Source organism: Corapipo altera, unplaced genomic scaffold (genome assembly GCF_003945725.1).
Source record: "Corapipo altera isolate COAL_440 unplaced genomic scaffold, ASM394572v1 50, whole genome shotgun sequence".
Classification (NCBI taxonomy): Eukaryota; Metazoa; Chordata; class Aves; order Passeriformes; family Pipridae; genus Corapipo; species Corapipo altera.
In genome coordinates, this window is record NW_020884889.1 from 857,450 (window position 1) to 869,837 (window position 12,388).

Below are 12,388 nucleotides of genomic sequence, written 5' to 3' on the forward strand. Positions count from 1 at the left end.
GGGAACTGGAACTTGAGCTGAGGGACAGGGAGGGAATGAGCTGAGGGCACCGGGGCGGCTCTGAGGGGTCGGTACCAGGTGAGGGCTGAGGGGAAGCCCGGCCAGTGCAGGTGCTGAGCCCCAGGAGAGCCCCAGCTCGTGTGGGTGGGCGAGCAGAGAGGACCGAGACCCTTCCAGTGAGGGAAAACGGAGAGATTTTGGGGTGACAGTGGAGAAAATGGTGGAAAAGTAGTTGGGGTGTCCATGGGAGGCAAATGAGAAGAAACGGTTACACTCTGTTAGGCTGCGGTGGCAGGAGGATGGGGTGGTTGTGGTGAAGAAACATGTGGGGTTTTTCTGTATGCTTTTAGGTTTCGGACTTCAAGGACAGTGATGTGGAGGTATTGGAGGCACTGGAGGGTTGAAAAAGATGCAGGGAAGAACAAGAACAAATCGAGGACGCCTTGCTGTGCCTGAGCTCTAGACCTGCATAAGTCCATATGTGTGACCCTCCATGATTTTCCTGGCATCTTCCAGGAGAAATCCCAGGTCCATTCCTCAGTCCTGATTTTGTGGGATCACCTGCAGCACTCAGAGAGTTGAGGTGGGGATCGGGGCAAGGGGGTGTGAGAACTGCAACCCTAACGCCAACTGATTTTACAGTGGACACCAATATTGCCCCTCACATTTACAGCGGGGGGAAATAAAAGCTCTGACAGATTAAGTCTAATCCAAGATGAAACAGAAAAGCAGTGAAAGGTCATGAGTCCACTGGGTCTCTGGGTCTGAGTCACTGCTCTGTGAATAAGACTGCAATGCTGAAAATATGGCATTTTGGAGATGATTATTTTGACTATTAGAAAAGCATTCCTACTTTCCCACCGAATGCCTCCATCATAACCTCACTTGAACATAAATGTGTGAGCTGTGTAGTGTTTGTCCTTAGGAGGAAAAAAAACCTGGGAAAGAGCCAAGGCAGTATGTCACTGTATGTTCCTGTTTATTCCACTTCTTATTTTTCACATGTTTTATAAAATGTGTATCTGCAGTGACTAATACTTCCAAGTAACCAATTGGTGCCAGTAAATGGAAGCACCATCTGTAAGGAACTGATTTGCAGAAGCCAAGTTCTCAAACATCTGAGGAGGAGGAGGTGTTATAACTTAGTGAGAGACGACCAAAGTGTAGACTTGGGCTTGGTAGTCAGGATGATTTTAGATGTATTATGTAAGCAGGATGTGAGAGGAAAGGGGAAATGGAGACCAAATGATGGAGCTCTTGTTCAGTAGGAACAAAGATGAAGTAACCCGTGGTGAGAGAAAGGGTAAGAAAAACACAACATTTGGGAGAAAAGACATTTAACTGAGTTTGAAATGTAGAGGATGCTGAGTGCTGACACAGTGAGGAACACAGACCAGTGTGCTTACTCAGTGACATTCAATGACTGCAATAAAGTGAAGGTTAATTAAAGAAAAGTAGCTGAGATCACTGCTCTCATTTGTTCACTGTTTCACAGAGGAAAATGGAAGACCTTTGGGCCAAGTTCCTGCCTTGCTGGTACTGTCAAGTAGCTACTTATGTATTTCTAACATCCTACCCAGAACAGTTTTAACCTTCTCAGTTTCCACCTTCCTTCCTCTTTTGGAGAGCAAGTTCCTGTGATTGCAAAAGGCAAAGCTGGAGTCACTGAAGCCAAAGAGAACTCTTGACACTTTATATAACAACTGAGTTTGCCCCTGTGAGATCAGAGATGAACTTTCGTGCTCATCTGGTAACTGGCTTTATACAGGGCAAGAAGTTTGTGCAGGAACAGCCCAAACTAACAGGATAACAAGGGCAGTTCTAGGAGTTTTAAAATAAAAGTTTCAAAACTGTTTGAGTATCAGCATTAGAAGATCCTCTCAAATGTTGAAGCATGAAGGTGGAGTGCAGTGCACAAAGTGCTTTGTGAAGAAAAAAAATGGTAGAATGGCAAGAAATCGGTACAAATATTATTTTTATAGAGTATTTCTCACCTCATACAGTGCTCCTTGGATAACACCAGAGAGGGCTGTTATTTTAAAGAGAAGCTCTTATTTTAAATGAGCAAGAGAAGCCTTTAAAGTTCAGTTGTGCTTCCTAGAATGGGAAGTTTGAGCCTCTCAGGAGCAACCCCTGCTTGGAAAACCATGTCAGGAGGTGCAGTTCAGAGTTTCAGTGTGTTACCTTTGGATAGAAGTTGCTCCATATTTTGGCAAAGAACCTGGAGGTCATTGGAGAATCCCAGAGTTTGGCTCATGTTTGCCAAGCCTGATGCCCAACTCCTCTGGCAAATGCCACGAACAAGAGGCAGAGTGTTAGTCTGGGATCCACACAATCATGGAATCAACAAAAATCATATCTTTTTGTGTGTGAAAGAGGCCTTTTGATTTGTTTTTCCCTTCCCAGTATTTCATCACCGAGGGAGAGGATGCAAGATTTGATTATCTTACAGCAGGTTTTTGAAGTAGGTTCTTCCATTCTTAAAGCAATTGTGGAGCAATTGGCAGTTCAGCAGCATCTCCTTCCAGCTCACACTAAACTGGATAAATGCTGTCTTTCCTCTTGGAGATTCCTTCTCCTGGATTGCTGGCTCTGTAAAAGTGTTGTAAAAATAGTACCCACATCTAGAATGGTCTCGGGATTAATGTGTCACTCCTCGCACTCACAAAAATGAAAGATATCAAGTTATTTTAACAATATCTGTTTTCTGTAGCTCTGTGTCCACTGGCATTATGTTACCCCCCCTTCAATTATTTTTTCAGCACCCATATTAATTAGACTTCCTGTTACATTGCACTTCGATGATGATCTCGTTTATTCTTTAAAATTATTTATACAGCGTTACAGAGTACGTGCTAATGTTCTTTTTATTTCAGTGATTTTGCATTCGCGCGCTGCTGGGCTTTGGAATTTTCTCCCTGGATTTCAGTTCGGTTTTCGCGTTTGCAATACCAGGTACGACCACTGGGAGACGCTATTTAATCGAGTTTGGGTTGAAACGGGACCTTTTGCTTCCCTGCCCGCGTCTAACGGGCTGAAATTCCGCCTTTCGGCTTCCCTGAACAAACTGCTTGGAGTTGCTTGTAACGTAACTCGACAGTTTTCTCCACAAAATAAACTAGAAACTGATGCTGTGCTATGACAATCATAAAAACAAGGCTTGCAGAGCTCTTCAAGCATGTCAGGAATATGAAACTCCCCCATGTTTACAATTATTGGAAGCATAAAAGTAATTTATCACAATACCTGGCATTTACTGTGATATGCATTTGATTTTATTCCTATCACCCTTTTCCTCTGCGGATGCAGCTCAAAAGTTTACAGCACTGAAATCAAAGTTATGTGCTGTTTTGTTTCACTTAATTTTCCATTACTTTACTTAGTTTATGCCGGGATTTTCACTGTATTTAGTGCTGAGAGACCTCAAATATTATTTAAAGGGGAAAAAAGCCCTTCTAGTGCCATCATTAGACTGTCAAACCTTCTCGAGGAGCTTTAGGTTATTTGGAGCTGGTGGATCCCAGGATTCCTGCTTTCATAAAATTGTGTTTATATTTGTTCTGCTGGAAGTTATGAAAACAATTTGGATCAAAGGCCAAGGGCACCATATCAATCTTTCTGTCATCAAAATGCCTTTGATTTGGTCAGAGCCTTTACACTGGTGCTCAGAAGTGCCTTGGCCTCCAGGTTCAAAGGACAATGGTGGTTAGAGCTTTTCCAGCCCCTTCCAAATTGGGATTGCTCCCTGTGGTATATCCAGCTCAGCTTTGGGGTCAGTGCTGCACAGTGTCACACTCTGAGCTTTATTTATTTACATACCCCAGTAAATAGAAAACAGAGCTGCCAGGGTGACTTTTTGTTAGTCACAGAAACAAGGAGGAGTTTCTGGGAGAAGCTGATTAATTCCCTCTTAGGCTTCTATCACTAGAAACTAAATGGGGTTGACTCGTGGGGACTCTGCTGTTGTGATTTGCTCCACAAATGAGATATAGAAGGGTTTTCCTTGAGAGCTCAGTGATGTATATTGAAGCTAAAGCAAAATACATCTCACTGCATTTCGGGGCTGCACCTGTGCATCTTAGGGCTTTAAATTTTACTCACCAAAAGCCCTTTGAGTAAAGATTTTATACCTGTAACTGCTCTATCCTCTGGCAAATCATGTTGCCTGGCAGGGCTGAATAAATAACAGGTTACTCTTTTTCTAAAAAAAAAAAAATCTACGAGGGAAAAAAGGCAAGATTTCAAGATACTTTCTTTTGTCATAATTATTGTCAAGAACTAAGTGTCAGCCAGCAAATAATTCAGGAACATCTAATTGTACATCATAATGCTTTAACCTCTGCTGCCCAGTTCTGTTTGTAATGATATTATTTGGGTTTCATTGCTGTGGATGTGAAAACTGACCAGCAGTGAATATTTTTAATTTAGTGGAGAAGTCATAAAATGACACACATATGCTGCTAACCACCGTGCAATGGGAGGGTTTCATTTGGCAAATGTTCAAGCTTAAAATGTGTTTTTCATGATTATCCCCCTTATTAAAGCTCATTTGCTATTCATGGAAAGTGAGCACAAAAGGGATGTGAACAGTCAAAGAAACCCATTTAAAAATTCAAATGAATATCCAAGGGAAATGGGGTGGAGTGTTTGCCCAGCTCTGCTGGGACACTCTGCTGCTGAACCTCTTCTCAGTGGGTGCCTTTGTCGTTGTCCTTAAGGCTTCCCTGACAAATCCTGGGTGGTTTTGTTACAGCCTCATGTTGCAGTCATTATGCAGAATTAGTTCTTGGTATGGTTGAGGAGGTTTGTTGGAGTGAGGACAGTGAGAGGGTGTTCAGTTAAAAACTGATTTGTTGTGAGACTGAGCTTAAATGGGGTGGGCTGAAAGCAACTCAGGTCTGTGGCCCTTGCTGAGACATCCAACATCCAACAGCCTTGCTCATCCCAGCCTCAGGGCTCCAGCTGTCCCTCTGTGTGTAGGATAAATGCCTGGGGATGGGAAGAGTCTGGATCATCATCTGTGTTTATTTTCCACACAGGCTGAGCTCGTGCAAGCTGAGCTACACCTTCAATCTTCTGTGGCTTCCATGGGAGCAGGGTGTGCATTGAGGGCTCTTTTCCCTCCACTCCTTTCATCCACGAGGTCTAATGGAAGGGTCAGGTGTCAACAACTGTCCTGTGAGCACCAAGCCATTGATCCAACTGCCAAAGTGCTCCTTGTTACCACCTCACAAAATGGTCCAGCATCTCCTCTGGTCACCTTTGGGTCACGGGGAGCAGTGGGATGGGGCAATAACTGTGTCCATCCAGATTCCATGGCTGGATGGACCCCAGTGTTGTGCTCCCTGTGTCACCCACACCCTCCATGTGTTGGGTCTTGGAGCAGGTGAGGGCAGGAGGGACCTCAGGAGCTTTCCAGACCCTCCTTGTTGAGCAGCTTCACTAGGACCACATCCACCTGGGTTTGGAATATTTTCAAGGATGGAGACTCCACAACCTCTCTTGGAAACATCAGTTTTTTCTTACTTTTAGGTAGAATTTCCTTGTTTTTCAGCTTCTGCCTATTGCTTTTCCTCCTGGAAGAAGAGTCTGGGTCTGTTTTCTTCCCTCCCTCTGGTGGGACCATACACACACTGATAACATTTCTGTGCCATAATCCCCTGTGGTGCTGAAGAGTTCACATTCTGTGAGCAACCACATAGTTTCTAGGGGTAGATAACTGAAAAATTGTTGCATCATTCAGCCTGAGGTTTTGGAGATGCATTTCCTCACACAAGCTGAGGTCAAAGGCTGGTGCTTTTCAGGAAGGTCTTACTTCTTTAGCCAAATTTATAACTGCTGCAATTAAAGAAGATCAAATTATTTGCCTGAGGTCACGTGGCAACTGAGTGGCCCAGCCAGGACTTGAGCCAAAGATCCATTCCCCTGGTTCATCACCCTTGACTGTCAGTAGCAGATTTAATTCTGGTTTATGAAGATATTAGGAAGGTTTTATATGTTTTATAAGTTTCTGAAAGAGACTGAGCTGCCGTTATAATGAGGAAATAATCTAATGGGCTAATAAAACTTCAGAAAAAACAAGGTACAAAAAATACTGTCCGAGGAAGAAATGAAACCTTGGACCAGTAGTTTGGGCTGCACAATCAGGCTGCCTGTCACCTCTGGCTGTCCCCATGACCTCCAAAGGGCAAATCCAGCATGGATTGAGAGGTTGGCTTTGCAGGGCACGGGGAAGAAAGTGGCTGCTGCTGTGCATGGTCCAAAGAGAGTCCTTTGGGGTCAAGAGGCTGCTCGAGGTTGCCTAAGGCATTATTACTGTAGATCAGGGATAAGACAGTGTTCCAACACTTCCTGTGGAGAAAACTCTTGTGTTTAGTCCTAGAAATGAAGCTCCTTCATGTGGCAGCTGATAAGATGTGGAACTTTCTGGGGACACGAAGGACATGAGAATGCCAATCAACTACCAAAATGCTCATTTAATCTTGTGAGATTGCTGCCTATCTTTTATATTGATGCTTATTTTAGATATTTTCCCACTCTTTCTCTAGTCCCAGTCTCACATTCCAGTGAGCAGAGTGGAGGGAGTGCAGAGCCCCAGTGTGAGCAGGGGCTGGATGAGCCAGTGCAGCTGCAGGGGGGAGAAAGTTCTGCTGGTGCCAAGTGAAGGGCGAAGAGCAGCCCCAGATCTGTGGCAGAACAGTTCTGCATTTGCAGTCAGGTGCCAGGAAAACTCTCACAGACACAGCCCAGAAGCAGAGGAAAAGCTGGAGAGACAGTCCCTGATTATTACAGTCTAATATTTTTGCTTAAAATTGAGTTCAGCATGTTATTTTCCATCTTATCTCACCACCTTTTTTTTTTTTCCCTTCTAGTATGTCCCATCCCTTCAGCTTCATTCTTGGAATTTAATATCTCCCGTTGATGATTTCTTTTCCTTATCTTCCCTTGATCCATTTCTGCTTCTCTTTCAGATTCTGTCCCCTTGAGTCTCCAACTAATGTCTCCCCATATGTCAGATTAAAAGAAAAAAGAATTTACAAGATGCTGGGCTATGAAAGGAAGTAGAGAATGTTTATGTGGTTGCAGCAGACTGACCATTAAAGTGACTTTATTTCTACATCATTTCATATGCTGGCCTTGACAGTTTCATTTCCAATACTATTTATACTCACAAAAGTCCAGAACAGCATTTCCATTATTTCCTTATATGATTTTTTTTTTTTTGCCTATATTTTATCAAGTTATCTTCTTCTATTCAGGCCTGATTTCAGACAGTAGGAATACAAAGTGGAAAAATCCTTTCTTAAAGAGACTGTAGCTTTTTTTATCTATTAAAGCATCTTCCTGTGTCCCAACACATTTTTATCTCTGTCTTCTTTTCAGCTTCTCCTGTTGATTTGATCCAAGGGACTGACATGCAGGGGAGACTCAGATGAAAGTTGCACCTGAGGAGTGTTTGTGCTCACAGCTGAGGAACCTTCCCAAAGCTGCCTTCCTCATTATCCACCAAAGTCCTCCTGCTGTCCCAGATACTAATTCCAGAGGGTGGAATTAATCCTTTCATATGGCAAAGGCCAACTGTAAACTGTTGCTTCACACTGAAAACACAGAGGGAGAAGGTATTTCACTAAACCATCACCAGTGCATCACAACAGGTAGGATGGATAAAAATTATCAATTTTATTTTCTTGCTTTTCTAAATATAATGTGGTCCAGGACTTTACATATGTGATGTTCCATTTTTGCTTCCTTGCAAGAAAATAAACCAACCAAGCCACAATGTGCAGTTTTGAAAAGGAAACTCTGACTAGCATTAAATATCCTTGAAGAACATGTATTAAATTCTGTACATTTATTGTCCTGAATTCTGGCACAACTTGCATAAAGAGGTTGTGGATTACCCTTCACTGACAATTTGTGAGAACAAGTTAAATGAACACGTTGGGAGGTGTCGAGGTGTGACTTGCTCCTTGCTGCAGGAATAAAATCAGTGATTCCCAGGCTTTTTAGTCTGGGAAACCATTGCCAGCCCTCAGGACTTCTGCCACCAGACCCCCTCAGTGCCAGTGGTTGTTGCAAACATCATAAAGACAACGCTCGCTGTGATCTCAGAGATTAATTTGGGAACCCACGGCTTTGCTTCCCCCCAGCTCTGCACTCCCACGGCTCTGGGCTGTTGCTCTGATTCCAGGGCAATGGTGGGGAAAGTTTGTGATGGAATGTGATCAGAGGAACAGTCTGAGCTCCAGCCCTGGCTCCAATCCCTTTTCCTTGCTGGGAGACTCTGCTCTCCCAGGAGGGGCAGCAGGTTGGTTGCTTCCCGTGGAGCCCCTTGGCAGGGTGACAGCCCCTGCCTGCCAAACATGTGCCTTTCTTTGATGTGCTGCTTGGGGGGAAAAACTGCCAGTGGACAAAAGAGGCCTTTTTGTAAGGAGCTGGGTGAAGATGGGTTCTCTCCTTAAACCCCAGTGCCAGTCCCACCTACTGCAGATGTGCACAAACAGAACACAGCCACACTCAGTTCGGGTCCCTGCCTTCCCCTGGCAGGGCAGGAGCAGCAGAGGGGAACTGCTGGTCTTGGTGTAACATGAAAAGTCACCAGGATCAGGTAGATTTGGCAGCTCTAGTTATGGACTTTAAAGCTGGTGCCAATTATAAGTGCAGGATGGAATGGATTGTAGGAGAGATGAGGAGCTCCCTGAACTGATTTAAGATGAGTGAAGGTGCTGTGAAAAGGACACATGCAAGGCCCAGGGGAGTCAGAGCAAAGAATCTTGTTAATGTTTATGGGCTTTTGATCAAGTCCTTAAGACAGACTCAAGATTTAAGATGTTCTGACTTTGAAACAAAGGCTGTGGTGCAATTACACAATTGCTATTGTCCTCCTTTAAACTGGTGTGTGTTATTCATCATACTGATCAGAACATGCTTTACCTCACTGCACTATTTCTGGTTTCATCACTGTGATAAACTTAGGAACCTTTTGCAGCCTGTGAAGTTTGTACACTTCCTTCAGATCCTTCAGTTGGCTTGTGAAAGTGCTTTTTAAGTTTTAAAGGACGAAATTTATGTTTGTTTTCACCAATTAGGGATTCCCGAGGGGTAAATCTAAACCTATAGCAACGATTGTGATAAACTCAGTGACCCTTTTCAGCCTCTGAAGCTTCATTTAGCTCATAAAATTGCCTTTTAAGTTTTAAAGGACAAAATTTATGAGGTTTTTTTTAATTTTTATTTCACCAGTTAGAGATTGTTAGGGCCTAGTGGTACTCTGAAAATACAGCTTCTATTGCAGCTTCATCTTTGCCTCTTTCAGAGCTTTCCAGCCTCTCCCTTTGTGTGGAATGTGCCTGTTGCTGCCACCTCCCTGTAACAGAGGGCTACCTGTTTGGTATCCTCAGGATTTGCAGGTTTTAATTAGAATGGATTTATGTTGATTAGAGTTGATGGGATTGAAATGCCATGGAGTTATTAATTTCCTAGTTTTAATTTTGCTACTTAGTCACACGTTACCAAAAATATCTCAGAAATGTGGGTTTTTTCCCTCGTAAAGTGGCAAACTAAAGAAACAAATGCACTGCAGCATTCCCTCAGCTTGGGGATCAGCTCCTGATAGATCCTGACTTATCATTCTGTGAGTGCCTATGGATGGATAAAAATGAAAAGAAATACTTGCAGCCAAGATTTCTTAGATTTTGTTTGAAAACAGAAGGAAAACTTGTAGGATTTTCTGTTATCATTTGCTTGATTTCTTGTTACGGTTTGAATGGCAACGACCATAATTCCTCAACATTCCAAAATTTGAAAGTGTCCATTATAATTTTAACCTCTGTAGCATATGGAGGACAGACCAAGATTCTGGGCAGCAATTAATATTAGGAGTTAATATTTCCATTTTAGCAGGTGGGAAAGTGAGGCATAAAATAACCTGTCCAAGGGTCATGACAGTCAATCCAAAGGTGCATCTTCAGCTCTCACTGGAACAGGGTGAGGTCTTATGCAGGTGGACTGGCTCTGTGGGCTGTTCATCTCTGCAGGGATGAATAAAAGCAACAACAGAATTCCCAGAGCAGATAAAAATTCCAATGATCCTCTTTCCAGATGTCTCCCCTGAGCCCACTGGGGAGCACTGAGCACAAGGGCAGCTGGGAGTCAGGACCTGGGGTTTTACAGAAGAGGGGGTCACTTCAGAGAATGTTTGTATTCAGTGCTGGCAATCAACTAGTTCCTACAACTTCAGGGTAAAAATTCCTGCAGCAATCCATCCTGAAGATAAATTCACAGCTTCTCTCAGTGTGTCTCTTCTCTCTGTAATCAAACCCATTCCTCACTGAGGGCAAGAGCAGTAAACTCCAAATTTCTTTTGATGAAAGCACAGCTGAGCATTCCACAGTGTGTCCAAATAATGCCAATTGCTGCAACAGTACATTTCCTACAGACTTAAGTCCTCTCCTTAATATTCTGTGGATCTGGAGACAGCTGGCTGAAGACAACAAGTTAAGCTTGATGATAAATTTGCTCCAGCATATTTAGAAGCCCCTGTAAATAATGTCTAAATGAATATATCCCATGCTTGTTTCACAATGCCGAGCACACGAACTTCTGTCTGCTTCAGTCCTTATTTTAACTCTGTTTCTGGTTTGCCAACACTTGGAATTCTGGTCCAGGGGGAATTTCCTAAGGGAAAGCAGGCTCTGGAAGGCTCTCCTGAGGGAGAACAGCCTCTCTGGGAAGGAGCAGAACTTTGGGGAACCTCAGTTTATTGGGGAAGGCAGAGGGAGTGAATCAACATTCTTCTGGGGCTGCTGCTTCTCTGCCCCCTTGTTTTTGGTCTGTACTTGCTCTTGGCAGTTCCAGCCTTTGGGTTTGGGTGAAAGAGAAACTCAAAGAGAGATTGGTAATAATCAAACAAGGAGCTCAACCACAAATACAGCTGATAATGTTCCACCTGTAAATGCCTGTTTGCTGGTGTAAGGTTGGGAATTGGTCAAATTCCTCCCATAGCCTGGATTCTACCTCAGGCAGGACTAGGAGGGATGTCCTGGAGACAAGCAGGAGCCTGGTGGGTAAATTGTCTCTTAGCTCTCAAGACCAGAAGGGGAAGCAGTTTCTTGCTTCAGTTGCAGTGTGGGTTTTCTTGACAGGAAAAAAAATCCAGTCTTTGCAGCTTTCCAAATAAGAGTTTTCACAAGAAAGCCAAGGCTGCTGTTGACCTGTGTGACATTGCTGTTAATTATGCATTAGAAAAGCTGCTGTTGGTAGGTTTTTTCCATGGTGAGGGGTCTCTTCCCTTCTCAGTTCATATGTATAACTCTCACTAACATTAATAAGAATTTAGGTGCTCTAGAGGTTAGTCAACAACTCTGCCATAGAATAAAGTGAAATATGAGTGCAGGAGTTGCCTTTAAATGAGAGTAAATTCTTGCAATCATTATTTGGAGGGATTTGGGATAGATCAGGGAATTCAAACAAAACCTGTGCAGAACTGGCTCTAGTTCAGGCTGTATTTTCTATCCTGCCTCCAACTAATATGTTTGTATTGGGTTTGGACACTTTGTCTGGGAGAAGGGAGTGATGCATAAATGAGGCCAAGGCTATTATTCAGTGTTATTAATGATGTTGTCTACTCTTAGTTTCTCAAAAACCAGAAAACTAATAAATTTTACATATTGGAAAAAAAATCACAGATAAATCAAACAAACATATAAATTCTTTAAAGTATTTAATATGTGTTAAGAGGACACAATGATGAATTCAATATTGAAAACCAATATCAAGTTTACAATTATGGCCCATTTATCATCACTGATTGCACAGACAGTGTATTATTGCAGGGAACAGAATGATGCATAAACTAAAACCCTGATTGGTTTTCTAAAAAAAAACCCCACAAGTTAAAATTCATGTTATGTCTGAAAAGCTTTGTTTTCCTTTTTCAAGCATTATGTTCAATAATAATTGCTCATTCAGACACAAATGATGCATATTTAATTTCTTGAGCTTTAATATTAACAGAATAATAATTTCAGAGTGTGGATAACTGATGCTGTTACAAACAGTACCATGATTCAGTTTGCTGATGTTTTCTGAGGCCCAACTGCCCCTTTGAGCAAAAAGAACCCATGGGAAGTGAAGAAGTGGACAGGATCTAGTTTTGAATTGGACATGTAGAAGCAAGGAGAGGAAAGCAGGAAAATACTCCTGAAAGGGGAATGGGCTTTGAAGAGAAAACATGTCCAAGTGGCTGGGTTTCCCTCAGGGTAAAACTGTGCCTCCCCAGAAGTCAAAGCTCCCAGTGACTCCAGTGCTGTCCCAGTGACTCCAGTGCTGTCCCAGTGACCCCAGCTCCATTGTCTGCACTGAAGGACATCCCTGCTCACCTTTCTGA

General features: G+C 43.0%; 1 protein-coding gene across 2 annotated transcripts in view; it reads left to right on the plus strand.

Annotated features, from left to right (window-relative positions):
* Positions 1–2,877: 2,877 nt before the first annotated feature.
* MEGF11 (multiple EGF like domains 11) overlaps positions 2,878–12,388 on the plus strand; it is a 267,324-nt gene continuing 257,813 nt past the window's right edge. For both annotated transcript variants that reach the window (XM_027644120.1, XM_027644121.1), the window contains exons 1-3: positions 2,878–2,955; positions 5,040–5,178; positions 7,384–7,655. The gene's annotated coding sequence lies outside the window, so the exon portion shown is untranslated. The remainder of the gene's footprint in view (positions 2,956–5,039; positions 5,179–7,383; positions 7,656–12,388) is intronic.